The sequence below is a fragment of the Apium graveolens genome, chromosome 4 (genome assembly GCF_009905375.1).
Source record: "Apium graveolens cultivar Ventura chromosome 4, ASM990537v1, whole genome shotgun sequence".
Taxonomy (NCBI): Eukaryota; Viridiplantae; Streptophyta; class Magnoliopsida; order Apiales; family Apiaceae; genus Apium; species Apium graveolens.
In genome coordinates, this window is record NC_133650.1 from 13,895,699 (window position 1) to 13,908,319 (window position 12,621).

A 12,621-nucleotide genomic window follows, 5' to 3' on the forward strand; every position below is an offset into this window, starting at 1 on the left:
TCTCAAGCTCATGAGTCTTGAGCATACCATAGATTTCGTCAAAAGTTGTTTCATCAAGATTATAGTTGTCTCTTATTGTCGTTGCCTTCAAATCCAAGCATTCAGGAAGAGCTAACAGGAACTTAAGGTTTGAATCTTCAAGATCATACTCTTTATTAATCAATGACAAATCATTCAAAAGTTTGACAAATCTATCATATAAATCATTCAATGACTCATTAGTCTTTGAGTCAAAGTGTTCATACTCTTGAGTGAGTATTGTCTTCCTGTTCTTCTTAATTGTGTCAGTTCCCTGACACCTTGTTTCCAGAGCATCCCATATTTCCTTAGCAGTCTTGCAGTTGATTACCCTGTTTGACATTACATTATCAATGGCACTATGCAGTAAGTGTCGTACCTTAGCATCCTTAGCAATTGATGCTATATCTTCAGCAGTATAATCACTCTTCTCCATTGGTACGGTCTTTGCTGCTTCACCTGCAACTGCAACAGCAAGCTTGGTTGGTTTGTGAGGCCCTTCCTTGATTCTATCAAGGTATTCTGGATCTGTTGCTTCCAGGAAGATGGTCATCCTTACCTTCCATATGGGATATTCAGATGGTCTCAGTATGGGAACTCTGATGGTCTCATACCGACTCTGAATTTGTGTCTTTGGTGGTTCCTCAGTTTTGGTAGGCTTAGTTGGAGTTTCTGTGTCCGACATGATTGTGTTTGGATCTTTAACTGTATGTGTGTTAACAGATAGGCTCTGATACCACTTGATAGGTCACACACACTGTAGAGGGGGTGAATACAGTGTATAATACAATCAAATCGAACTTTAATATATTAAGTAACAGAAAACAAACTTTATTGAAACAATAAACTCTGTTACAGTATGGAACTGTTACCTCTCAGTGATGAACAAATATCACGAGAGCTGCTAGGGTTACAATGAATAATCTTCTCGAAATATATGATAACACTTATAGTGTAAACCCTATGTCTGTGTTTATATACTACACAGTTACAAGATAATCGCTAATTGATATGGAATATAATTCTGCTTCCTAAAATATATCAATCAGATATCTTTTCTTCCAAGTATTCCATTCTTCACGAAATTCCTTCTTCATGCATATCTCTTCTTATCTTTATCTCGATCTTCTTTCCTTTAATCAGCTACTGTCCTACTCTGATCATCCTTCATCACTTAAGTTCTGATATCTAACTTCTGATGATTATCTCCTGATAATATAAGTACTGATATCCTTCAGTCCTGACTTCCAGTATAAGTACTGATGAACAGTTAAGTACTGATTTGTCTTGTTAAGTAAGATCTGAAATCTAAACATAAATTATATTAGCCATGACATTATCAAATATATCTAACAGGAGAAGATGCAGATCTGCAATATGTTGGGAAGAAATTGGTGAGAGAAAGATTTTGGGTCCAGAATTGATCCAGCAGACAAAGGAGAAAATAGAACTTATTCGGAAACGATTGATAGCAGCTCAAGATCGTCAACGTAAATATGCTGATCCTACCAGAAAGGATATGGAATTTGAAATTGGAAAAGTAGTGTTATTGAAGGTTTCTCCTTGGAAGGGTTTATCAAGATTTGGAAAGAAAGGAAAGCTGAGTCCGCGTTATGTTGGCCCTTTTGAGATTTTGAGGCGTGTGGGAAAAGTTGCTTACGAGTTAGCGTTACCACCTCACATGCAGCATATTCACAATGTGTTCCACATGTCAATGTTGAAGCATTATTTGCCTGATTCGAACCATGTGATAGAATACGAGCCAATCGAGATTCAGCCAGATTTATCTTTTGTAGAGCAACCAGTGCAGATTTTAGATAAGAAAGAAAAAGTACTTAGGAATAAGTCTTTATCTTTAGTGCGAGTCTTGTGGAAGAATCCCAAGGTTGAAGAGTCGACTTGGGAGTTGGAAAGCGAAATGCAATCCAAGTATCCTCATTTGGTTTACTAGGCTGATTCTGAGGACAGAATCCTGTTAAGGGGGGAAGGATGTAATATCCGGGAAAATTATGTGAATATTATATGTTAAATTAATAAATATTGTGTGTTTTATAAATTTAAAGTAATTATTGCTATGATATGAGATGTTATAACTGTTATGTGTGTTTCTGTGCGGGCCAGAAAATTTTTCGATTGATTAACGATATGTTTAAATTGCAATTATATGAACTTATCTGCAAACAGAACGTGTAATTATTAGTGTCTTTATTAAGATACCCGCTTTATTTGATTTTATGCGCGTTTGAGTGTATTTTACGTGTTTTCGGGATTTTCTGGTAATTTAGGGATCGTTTCCGTTTTTCAAAAATCAACGAACCGGACCCCACCGGGACGACAAACCCCACAAAATCGATGTTTTTATTTTTATAAAATTATTCGTATTTCAAATACCCTTTATTTTTGTATTTTTGAATTATTCGCAATTTTCGGGGAATTTTGACATTAATTTTGTATTTTATCATTTTTAAAATTGTTCCCCGTAATTATTATTTTGGGGCCCTAATTATTAAAATTAAGGGATAAAAACATCCTTAATTTATTTTGGGGATATAATATCAGATTTATATAAATACCTGAAACTGATTTTATTTATTCATTTTTATTTATTTTATTTTATAAAAATTCAGAAAATTCATAAACACCAAGAACAACTTTGGGGGTGAGAATTTCTTCCTTAACTTCAATCGTGATTTTTGATCGATTCTGGAAACCAAATCAGACGGTTAGTAACCAAAATCTTCCTCTCGACGAGAGCTTTCCATTGATACCAACATCTTGAACTGAGGTATAACATTTATAAAAATCGAATTTTTGGTGTTCTTATTCTTGAGAATTCGTTTTTGATTATTAAGGGATTACTTGATGTTTTGGTTGCTTGATTGTTGTTCCTGGTGTTTCAAGGATCATTTTCATATATGATTTGTATGTTTTTGATTAGGATTTAGCTAAACCCGAGTTCTTGTGTTTATGTTTTTTTTCAATTCGATTTCGTAGAGTTTTGGGTAAAGGATTGTTGTTAATGATTCTTGGTAATGATTGTGGTAATCCCAAGCTTTATTTTGATACCTGTAACGTGATTTTTGGTTGAGTAAATCGTTGAGAATGATTTTCGCCGAAAAAGCTTCGGGATCTCGCCGGCTTTAATGGCAGTTCGCCGGCGAACGAGTTCCGGGCTTGACAATCTGCTAGTTGCGAATGAAATCGACCCGCAGGAGTGAGAGGGATCGATTAGTGGAACGAATTGAGGCTACCTGTACCTGGTTGTTGGCAGGGGGGTTCGCCGGAGGTACGGGGATGCCACCGGAATCTGGGTTCGTCCAGAAACCGGTCGGCTTCAACCCGACCCGGGAATCTTCCTCCTCGACCCGGTTGGGTTTTAATTATAACCCGTTTTTGATCCATTATTTCCCAAATCCCATTTCTGTAATCTGTTTATGCATTTACTTTTTTTGATTTATTTTAAAAATCATTTTCTAAATTACAAAAATCATTTAATTTATATTTAAAAATCATTTACTTATTATTTTTAATTCTAAAAATTATTTTTTATAATTATTTTAAATTCGTAAAATTATTTTCTTTAATTATTTTCAAAAGTACAATTTGATTTAATTATTTATAATTCATTTAAGTTAATTATTTATAAATTTAATTAATTGATTAAAAATCAATTAATCAATTAATTTTATTTATAAATAGTTAAATAAATATAAATTATTTATAATTAATTCAAATAATTCCTAAAAATTATTTTTAGGTTTTAAAAATTATATTTTGGTATTTAAAAATCAATTAATATTATAATTAATTGATTTAAATATATGTATTTCTTATTTTATTCATAATAAATAAACCGTTCGTCCGTTTAATACGAAACGAACGCGTACAAACTCAGAAATATATTGTGCTTCTAATAAAAATACTTTTGAGACCTAATTTCTTTTGTATTACAATGTCATTTGATTTGTGTATCAGTTTGAGTCGGTATTTTATCGGTAAATGCTAATATTGATCTGAATTTCATTTTAAACGCCCTAGGACCTATCTTTTAATGATTTGACTTATGTGTTACATGAAATACGTAATTACGTGTTATACAAAAGCCATGATTATGTGTTACATGATATGTGTGCTATTTGTTTACAGTTTAAAATGCCATGCTTAGTTATAAACGGTCGGGTAGATGTCAAGACGTATAGTTACGTCGATTGAGTTTGGTTTTGTCAATTAAGATAGTCCTTTTGTTTATAGAATCGAGTAGCAAGGAGCGTAGTCAAGTGTTAGACGGAGATAGTAGCCAGCAATTATAAGCAGAGTTATAGTAAGAGGTTATCGAGCATACCAGGCAAGTAACCCTAACTTCACTTATCGTTCAAGTGATCTTCATTTCGAACTATATTATTCAAGTATTCTTCCATATTCTAAATTCAGAATAGCTTATCGTTTTACATATTCAAATATAAGAACTGTTTATAAATACTTTGATAGCATATTGAATAACAATATTCCTATATTTATTGATATTCTCGTATTCTAGCAATCATTCTGCTATAACCAACCTTTTGATTCGATAGACAGTGAATAACTATACTATCCAGATATACTCCATACAGTGAAACTTTGAATTGAGATTAGCGAATAACTAATTGTTCTAGTTATTTCGCCATCAGTTGTTGAGATAACTCTGGACCATGTGACATGGGGAGTTGAATAGATAAGGATGTCATTGATCCGACTCCTTTAATCAAAATTATTTTGTGAATTGATTCTTGGTTAGTATAAGGGGCCGAGGCACCGGTCCAGTGTGAGTTATTATACGAAAGTGTAATGTCTCACTAGGCGAGTATATGCCTTCTTCATGGATATCCAATAGGTACGGTATGGCTGCGGGATATCGATACCTATATTTACGGTATGGCTGCGGGATACCGGTGTTGTTTCATGACTGATCATCAGGAACGACATAGTGCATAATTGTATTTTATTAAACAATCGCTTAAACTTTAAAGTTTATATCAGCTTCTGATTTTACTCAGATATTGTTATTGTTGTTCACTTACAAACTCTATATTACTTGCTGAGCATCTTTTCACTCATACTTGTTTATTATTCTAATCTTTCAGCTAAGCCAGAGCAGGCTTGAGTCCCAAGTTTGATCAGAAGTCGAGTGCTTGTAATTAGTTTGGTGTGTTTTCCAGGTAGACAGTTTGGGACGCTTGAATAGTATAACGGTTTGTAATAAAATTTGAATAAGTTGTAAAACTAATTAGACTTATGGTTTGTAATAACATTTGGTTTGTATTAGTGCCTGTTCCATACTATAACCTGTGATCGATCCAGTTGCATGCAAGGGGTTACATTTATTGTATTATTCCGCTGTGATTATTTTATTATATTTTAGTGGCAAGTGACCCCTAAATCTAAAACCCGGGTTTGGAGGGCGTCATGATCCTAAGTGCGATAGATATCTGTAACTGCACATTCAAGATATCTATAACTAATATGAGCTGCCTGAAAGTAATAAAGGCATGACTTGGTAAAGTAGGTGTAGATTCCTAATAAACAAAAAATACAGAATTAAAACTGTACATCTGCGCACAGATAACAATTGTGGGTTGTTCACCTGGTAAAGCAAGCTAAATTGAAGTTGATTGTCCTAGTAATCCTTGCCAGTAATAGGTCCATAGATTTTTGATCCAGTATTTCCCTAAACCTGAAATTGATAAACCAACAAGCTAACATTAAATCAATAAATAGAAGCATTATCACTTTCAGAGACTAGAAATGATGATCCTGTATATGTAGGGCCTGCAATAGGCAACTTGTGTGTCCCAAGCATTTTTATACTTATCATAATGCAGGGAGACTGTCATGACGCGATGCCCATAAGCCTAGGGAAGAGACAAAGAGAACAGTTGGTTATTTTGCAGATATTGATTTTAAATTTGCATTCTATAGTTGATGGATCACTAGTGGTGATCACTGAGAGATTCGGAAATTTACAGGTAGTCTCGAGCTGGTTGTTCTGTTGGTAGTAACTGTTGAAAGTAAATGAAATGTTCCCATGTTGGTCGAGATTTGCACAAGATGTTCCGTATCCTAGGCTAGTACAACCTGCATTTTCACAAGCGTAGCTTACGCTAGCTGTAATTTCTGAATCCTCAAGACTTACTGCAGATGACATTACACACCATTTTTTAGGAAGATACTGAATATTGCTTGCTGCTACTAGACCACTACTATCTGCTGCTCCAAGCTTCAGATATATTTAGGTTTACCATCAAAGTAGAAAGTTCCCCAATGTCATTCAAATTTACCTGGTTGAATGATCTTTGAATCCTCGTCTATAAGGATGAATAAATAAGCATATATAGGGCCTGGTTTCATTGGAGGGCAGGTAAAGTTGTATCAAGAAAGGTTCCATTGAAAGCAACAAAGAAAGGTTCCATTGAAAGCAACAAGGAATGGTTCATTTCCAACTACAACATACCTTTCAAAGGACATTGAGAACTGTGAGTTGAGGGAAGAATCAACATTTCATATGCTAGATGAGATATTTGTATGATATACTTATAACATTACTACGTGTTATAGTAGGATATGCTTCGAAGAACCACAAACACAGCAAACATTACAGACAGATTAGTTCATAAACTAAAAAATGAACGCAGATGGTAGTGCCCTGTTATAAAATAGATGGAGAAAATAACCCACTTCACATACATCACGCTAAATTATAAATTCAAATCAGAAGTTAACTGTTTCAATTTATTGTATGTCCTACAAACAAGATCAGAACCTTTTATCTTATCTGCAACTGCCAATGATTAAATATCTGATTTCTTATTGAATAAAAAACAATGCTAATAGCCATCAAGCATATATCAGTAGGCAATCATAACAGTCATGATATTAATTACTTCAACTCTATTTCATGGACCACAAATAAGTCATAGCCATATGTACACACATCTGGTAGGCTACACATAACATTTATATTGAACACATCCAATTCAGAACTGCCACCAATAATAGCGAAAATACAACTCTGTTATTTTTTTTCTCAATTTGCATATAGTATCTGCCGGCATGACCACATATAATAATCAATTAAAATAAAATGTAAATGTAACACCCCCAGATCCGGGGTCGGGAATCCGGGTCTTCACGGTCTTTCTTTCCACAATATCACTTCACTTAATTATAATAAATAACCTTATGCTATGACCACACACTAACACACACCACACCCCGTTATAGTCTCAGAGATGAAATTGAAATAAGTAGAAGTCCTTGAATCCACAATTTAAAAGTTATTACAACCCAAAATGATTACTTGATAAATTTACAGTTAATTGCCATTATCTGCCACAAGTTATAATTATACAATATTTGGTTCCCAAAAGTAGAATGCCTGATCTACCAATAGATCTACCTCTGCAGCTATAGCAGCTACAATATCAACGGGAAGACGCGGGACGCTTCCCACGCGCTTGCGCTGGGTTTGCTTGAGTCTGGCCATCTTTCCTAACTGTTGTTGTGTGATGAAGAAATGAAGCAAGAGTGAGCATTACAGCTCGCAAGATAATATATAGTGTAAACAATAATGCAAGTATCTAAATGGATAACTTATTAGAATCCTTTATCAAGCGTAAGGTAATTACTTACTGGATATAAGCTTAAAGGAAGATGAATTTACCAATTACTTCACTATACTTATACCATTTTTAGAAATCTACTTGAACTACTACTGTTCAAAGTATAATAAGTTTCGAAAGGTCATCCCATAGATGAGACCACAAGTTAAAACTTGAATAGATTCAATCTTTGAAACACTTTTAAAGGAAATGAAGTTACGAGATACTTCATTCAATGGAAACACCATTATAAATGTTTGACTTTGTCAAAGCTTCGGCAACCACCCATTCGTAGCCTTTCGATTGAAATGCTCTGGGTAGTGTTGCAGAATTGTCCAACTGGATGATGAACTCATTACGGGAGTTTGTCGCGCCAGGAAGACCACTTACGATGATCAGTCGCAGTAGTACAACCCCACCATTTTCTGCATGTAGAGGAGAACCTGTCGGATTTACTTATCAACCGAACACTGGACTCCTAAGGAATGGACTGTCTTAGCGGAACTTCCAAGCCATTTGGACCAATATAATTAGGCTGGGCCGGCGCCACTCGACCACTTACGCCACTCCTAGTTCAGATGAAATCCATGACTCTGAAACGTAAAGCTCGTCCCCACTTTCCCCAAGTAGAAACTTGTTGATACGGCTCCACCAAGAAGTCGTATCTAGTTGGAAAGGAAAACTCACCAATATTTCCCAGGCGATGCCTGTTAATGGATTAACTTGTTCCAAGAATTTTACTTCCCGAGTGTTGGGTAAGTAATCAAAAACTCTTTTTTATCAAAATAGCAACCTTGTTGCGAATATGAACTACCCCACAGAGCCGGATCCCTCAGGTTTTGAGCGAATATTTAAATCCCCTTTAAAAAGGAAGATCTTAAATATAAAAACGAGTTTTGAGATCCGCCCTAACCTTTAAAAATCATTTTGAAGACTCGAAAACACTTTAAAGAGTGTTTGGAGTAATGCTGATTTAATGAAATAAATCAGTCCCAATATATTAGAAAATATCTAAATATTATTATTTAATTAATATTCCCATAAAGAATAATCTTTATAAAAATAATTGAAGTAGAAGTTTTAAAACTTATACTTGCAATGAATATTAAATAACCAAAGATATACTTATACGAAAGTACTATCTTTATTTGAATAATCAAAAGTGAGTTTGATTATCGACACATTATTCTTTAATAAAATTAAGAATAATAATTAGTAAATAATCGGAGTCATAAGTCCTCGAATGAATATTCAAAATAATATTCATTAATAAATTAAGCGGAGTCATATATCCTCGAATAAATATTCAAAATAATATTCAATAATAAAATAAACGGGATCATAAGCCCTCGAATGAATATTCAAAATAATATTCATTAATAAAATAAACGGAGTCATATGTCGTCGAATGAATATTCAAAATAATATTCATTAATAAAATAAAGTTATCAAATAAACCTTATTTGATTCATAGTCTTAAAAACTATTCATATATATATATAAATATATATATATATATATATATATATATATATATATATATTATACTCGGGAGCATCGACTCCCGGTTTTAGAAAAAATGTTCACCTTTGGGTCCCCTATACTAAGGGTATATGCAAATTACCGCTTATCTCTAGCATAGGTATTATCAACTGTATCAGCAGATATATGTATCAAGAATACGAAACAGGCATGCATATATACCATATCACATGCTACAATATATCGCAAGAATTTGCTAAATAACCATTATGCATCTATCACAAGATAATGCATGTACAAATGTATACATCACAACAACAGTATAACGGATAGAAAACTTGCCTGAGCGACTGGGGGTTATAAATGGCTTGGGACGAGTCTGGTAACCTATAAACAACATATAAGTTGGAATTAAACCAAAGTCACTTATCAATCTATACTTTAACCAATTTAGACTCTAACGCTCGCTTTGCGCTTACTGATTCTCTTAAGTCGCTCGAGTACCCTCGGTTCCACCATTTTTAATAAATTAACCATTACGAGTTTTAAGGCGATTCTTTTGCGAGTGTCTTACCAACTGCCTAATACAATTTACATAAATGTTTCATACTCCAATTAGTCCTTTTAGGTCTTTAACCTATGTTTCAAAGTAAGGCGAGGGGTAATGATTCGTTCGTGAAACGCCGTTACTTAAAACGGTCGTTTCTCCTAAACCGTACATCGGAATCAAACGAACTACATATCAAAACGAAGCTCGTAACATGAACTATCTAATCATGGAAATGGTCAAAACCTAGCAGTGAGTTCACGGGACCTAATGTTAAGAACAAAAGCAGCCTAAAGTAAATCGGACATTACGACGGCTATGTTTACGCGATTACCCAAATTTAAGCCACTACAAATCATCTCACAATCAACTCACAATCAACATCCCAACCAGGACTCCATCCATACTTCATCATAACAGCCCCGACAACTCCACATTATCAATTTATACTATTCTTAAACATGAATTTAAACTACACTTAAGTTCATTAATCAACAATCCAAGAATTACCACTCCAAAAACTTCACAAAACCAACTAATCTCTACATTCACAACAAACAAGCCTCTCATGAATTATAATAACAAAACTAAACCTAATTACTCAAATAAAGTTCGGGTTTGGAGGGGTTATACCTTCCTTGGAGAGTGGAGAATCAAGTAATTAGCTTGGAATCACCCTTAAAGTCCTTATCAGCTCAAACTTATAGGATATCCATAACTATGCATAAGGAGTCTTAGATAATTACCTTGCAATTTAACAAAGCTTGGAACTAGGATTTTGATTTTTCTTTCTTTAGAAAAGAAGAAAAGCCGAGAGCTTTGATGAAGGAGATGAAAAATTTTGTGTTTTTGGTGAAAATGAAATGTTTTGGCTTGGTTGGTTGATAAATTTGATTTGTTTTGTTTTATTACCTTTTTACCATGGTAACTTTTGTGTGGTTCTAATTCAACCAACAACACACTTTGCTTGGTCATGCTTATGTCACCATGTAATGTCACCCTCCCTCCTTTGTCCTCTTCTTATTGGTTTGATGATATCATCCCCACTAATCTCTTTGATTAGCTTTTAATTATTTGGCTAATGATCGCTGATCTGTTATACGGTTCGCTTAACTTTCGTTTTCGTTTATCGTTTGAGGGATCATACCTGGGATCTTATTACTTAGGTTCCCTTAACCTTTCTCAATACATTATATTCCTTTTATAATCCTCTCTTAAAATCCTTGAATTTAAATCCTTTTTATCCTGTTACCTTATACTCAATTCTTTCGATATCTGGTGGATTTTCGGGAAAAATCAAAAGGTTCAAATTTGGATTCTGACGATCTTTACATACACTTATATATCATATAGAGTACCAATAAAATCTCAGAATATCCATAAAAGAACCCCTATATAGTGTGGCATGAAAAGTTTTCTTATTCAGCAATATCAGCAAAAACACTATTCATAAGGGTTACAAAAAGTTCAAAATTTTGGGGTTATTACAGTCTCCCCTCCTTAAAAGGATTCCGTCCCGGAATCAAATAGAAAACAAATGGGGGTACTTTTCTAGCATTGCGCTCTCTAGTTCCCAAGTTGATTCTTCCACATTATGATTCTGCCATAGCACTCTGACTAGCTTGATCACTTTATTCCGAAGCACCTGCTCCTTCTTATCCATAATCTTTACTGGTTTCTCCACGTAAGTCATATCTGGTTGCATATCCACATGCTCGTACTCCACTATATGTCTGGCGTCCCGATGATACTTCCTTAGCATTGACACATGGAACACATTATAAACTTGTTGTAGGTTCGGGGGTAAGGCTAGCTCATAAGCCAACTTCCCAATCCGTCTTAGTATCTCAAACGGTCCAATGTATCTTGGGCTTAGTTTTCCTTTCTTTCCGAATCTCATTAACCCCTTCCAAGGGGATACTTTTAGTAGTACTAAGTCCCTACTCCATACTCCTTATCCTTTCGGGCTAGGTCTGCATATTTCTTCTGTTTGTCTTGGGCTGCTACTAGCCGTCCTCTGATGAGATCCACTATGTCTTTGGTCCTTTGGACCACTTCGGGTCCGAGCATCTTCCGCTCTCCTACTTCATCCCAGTATAAGGGAGATCAACACCTTCTTCCGTACAGGGCCTCATAAGGCGGCATTCCGATGCTAGCATGAAAGCTATTGTTATAAGAAAATTCGATCAACGGCAAGTGATCATCCTAACTTCCTTTAAAGTCTATTACACAGACTCTCAACATATCCTCTGATGTCTGGATGGTTCTTTCATTCTGCCCATCTGTCTGGGGATGGTAAGCGGTACTCATATTTAACTTGGTCCCCGCACATTCTTGAAAGCTCCTCCAAAATCTGGAGTTGAACCTGGGCTCTCGGTCTGAGACAATGGACGCTGGGACTGCATGTCGCGTCACTACTTCTTTAAGGTAAATGTCCACCAGTCTATCGACTGTGTATCTCTCATTGATAGGAATGAAATGAGCTGACTTTGCCAGTCGGTCTATAATCATCCATATGGCATCATGGTTGGCTTTCGTCCTTGGTAAAACGACAACAAAATCCATGGCCATCTGTTCCCATTTCCATTCGGGAATCTGCAGGGGTCGTAAAAGTCCACTGGGTCTCTGATGCTCTGCCTTTACTCTTTGGCAAGTCAAATATTTGCTTACCCATTCTGCTACGTCCTTCTTCATGTTGGGCCACCAGTGATATTCCTTCAAATCCCTATACATCTTGGTGCTTCCCGGGTGAATGGAATACCTTGAACTATGGCTTTCATCCAAAATCTCATCTTTAAGCTCTTAAACATTCGGAACCCAAATCCGGTAGGAGTACCTCATTATCCCTTTATCATCTTTCTCAGTATGGATCTCTTCTCCAGTCATTGACTCTCTGCCCTCATTCATTATTTTCTCTTGGCACAATCTGATCTTTTC

At 35.2% G+C, this 12,621-nt stretch overlaps 1 long non-coding RNA gene across 1 annotated transcript; it reads right to left on the bottom strand.

Moving 5' to 3' along the window:
- Positions 1-884: 884 nt before the first annotated feature.
- On the bottom strand, positions 885-6,732 carry LOC141716671 (uncharacterized). The gene is made up of 5 exons (XR_012573289.1): positions 6,509-6,732; positions 6,210-6,395; positions 6,022-6,132; positions 5,642-5,909; positions 885-1,326 (listed from the first exon to the last, which is right to left on the bottom strand). It is a non-coding gene; the product is annotated as an uncharacterized LOC141716671 (long non-coding RNA).
- Positions 6,733-12,621: the final 5,889 nt, after the last annotated feature.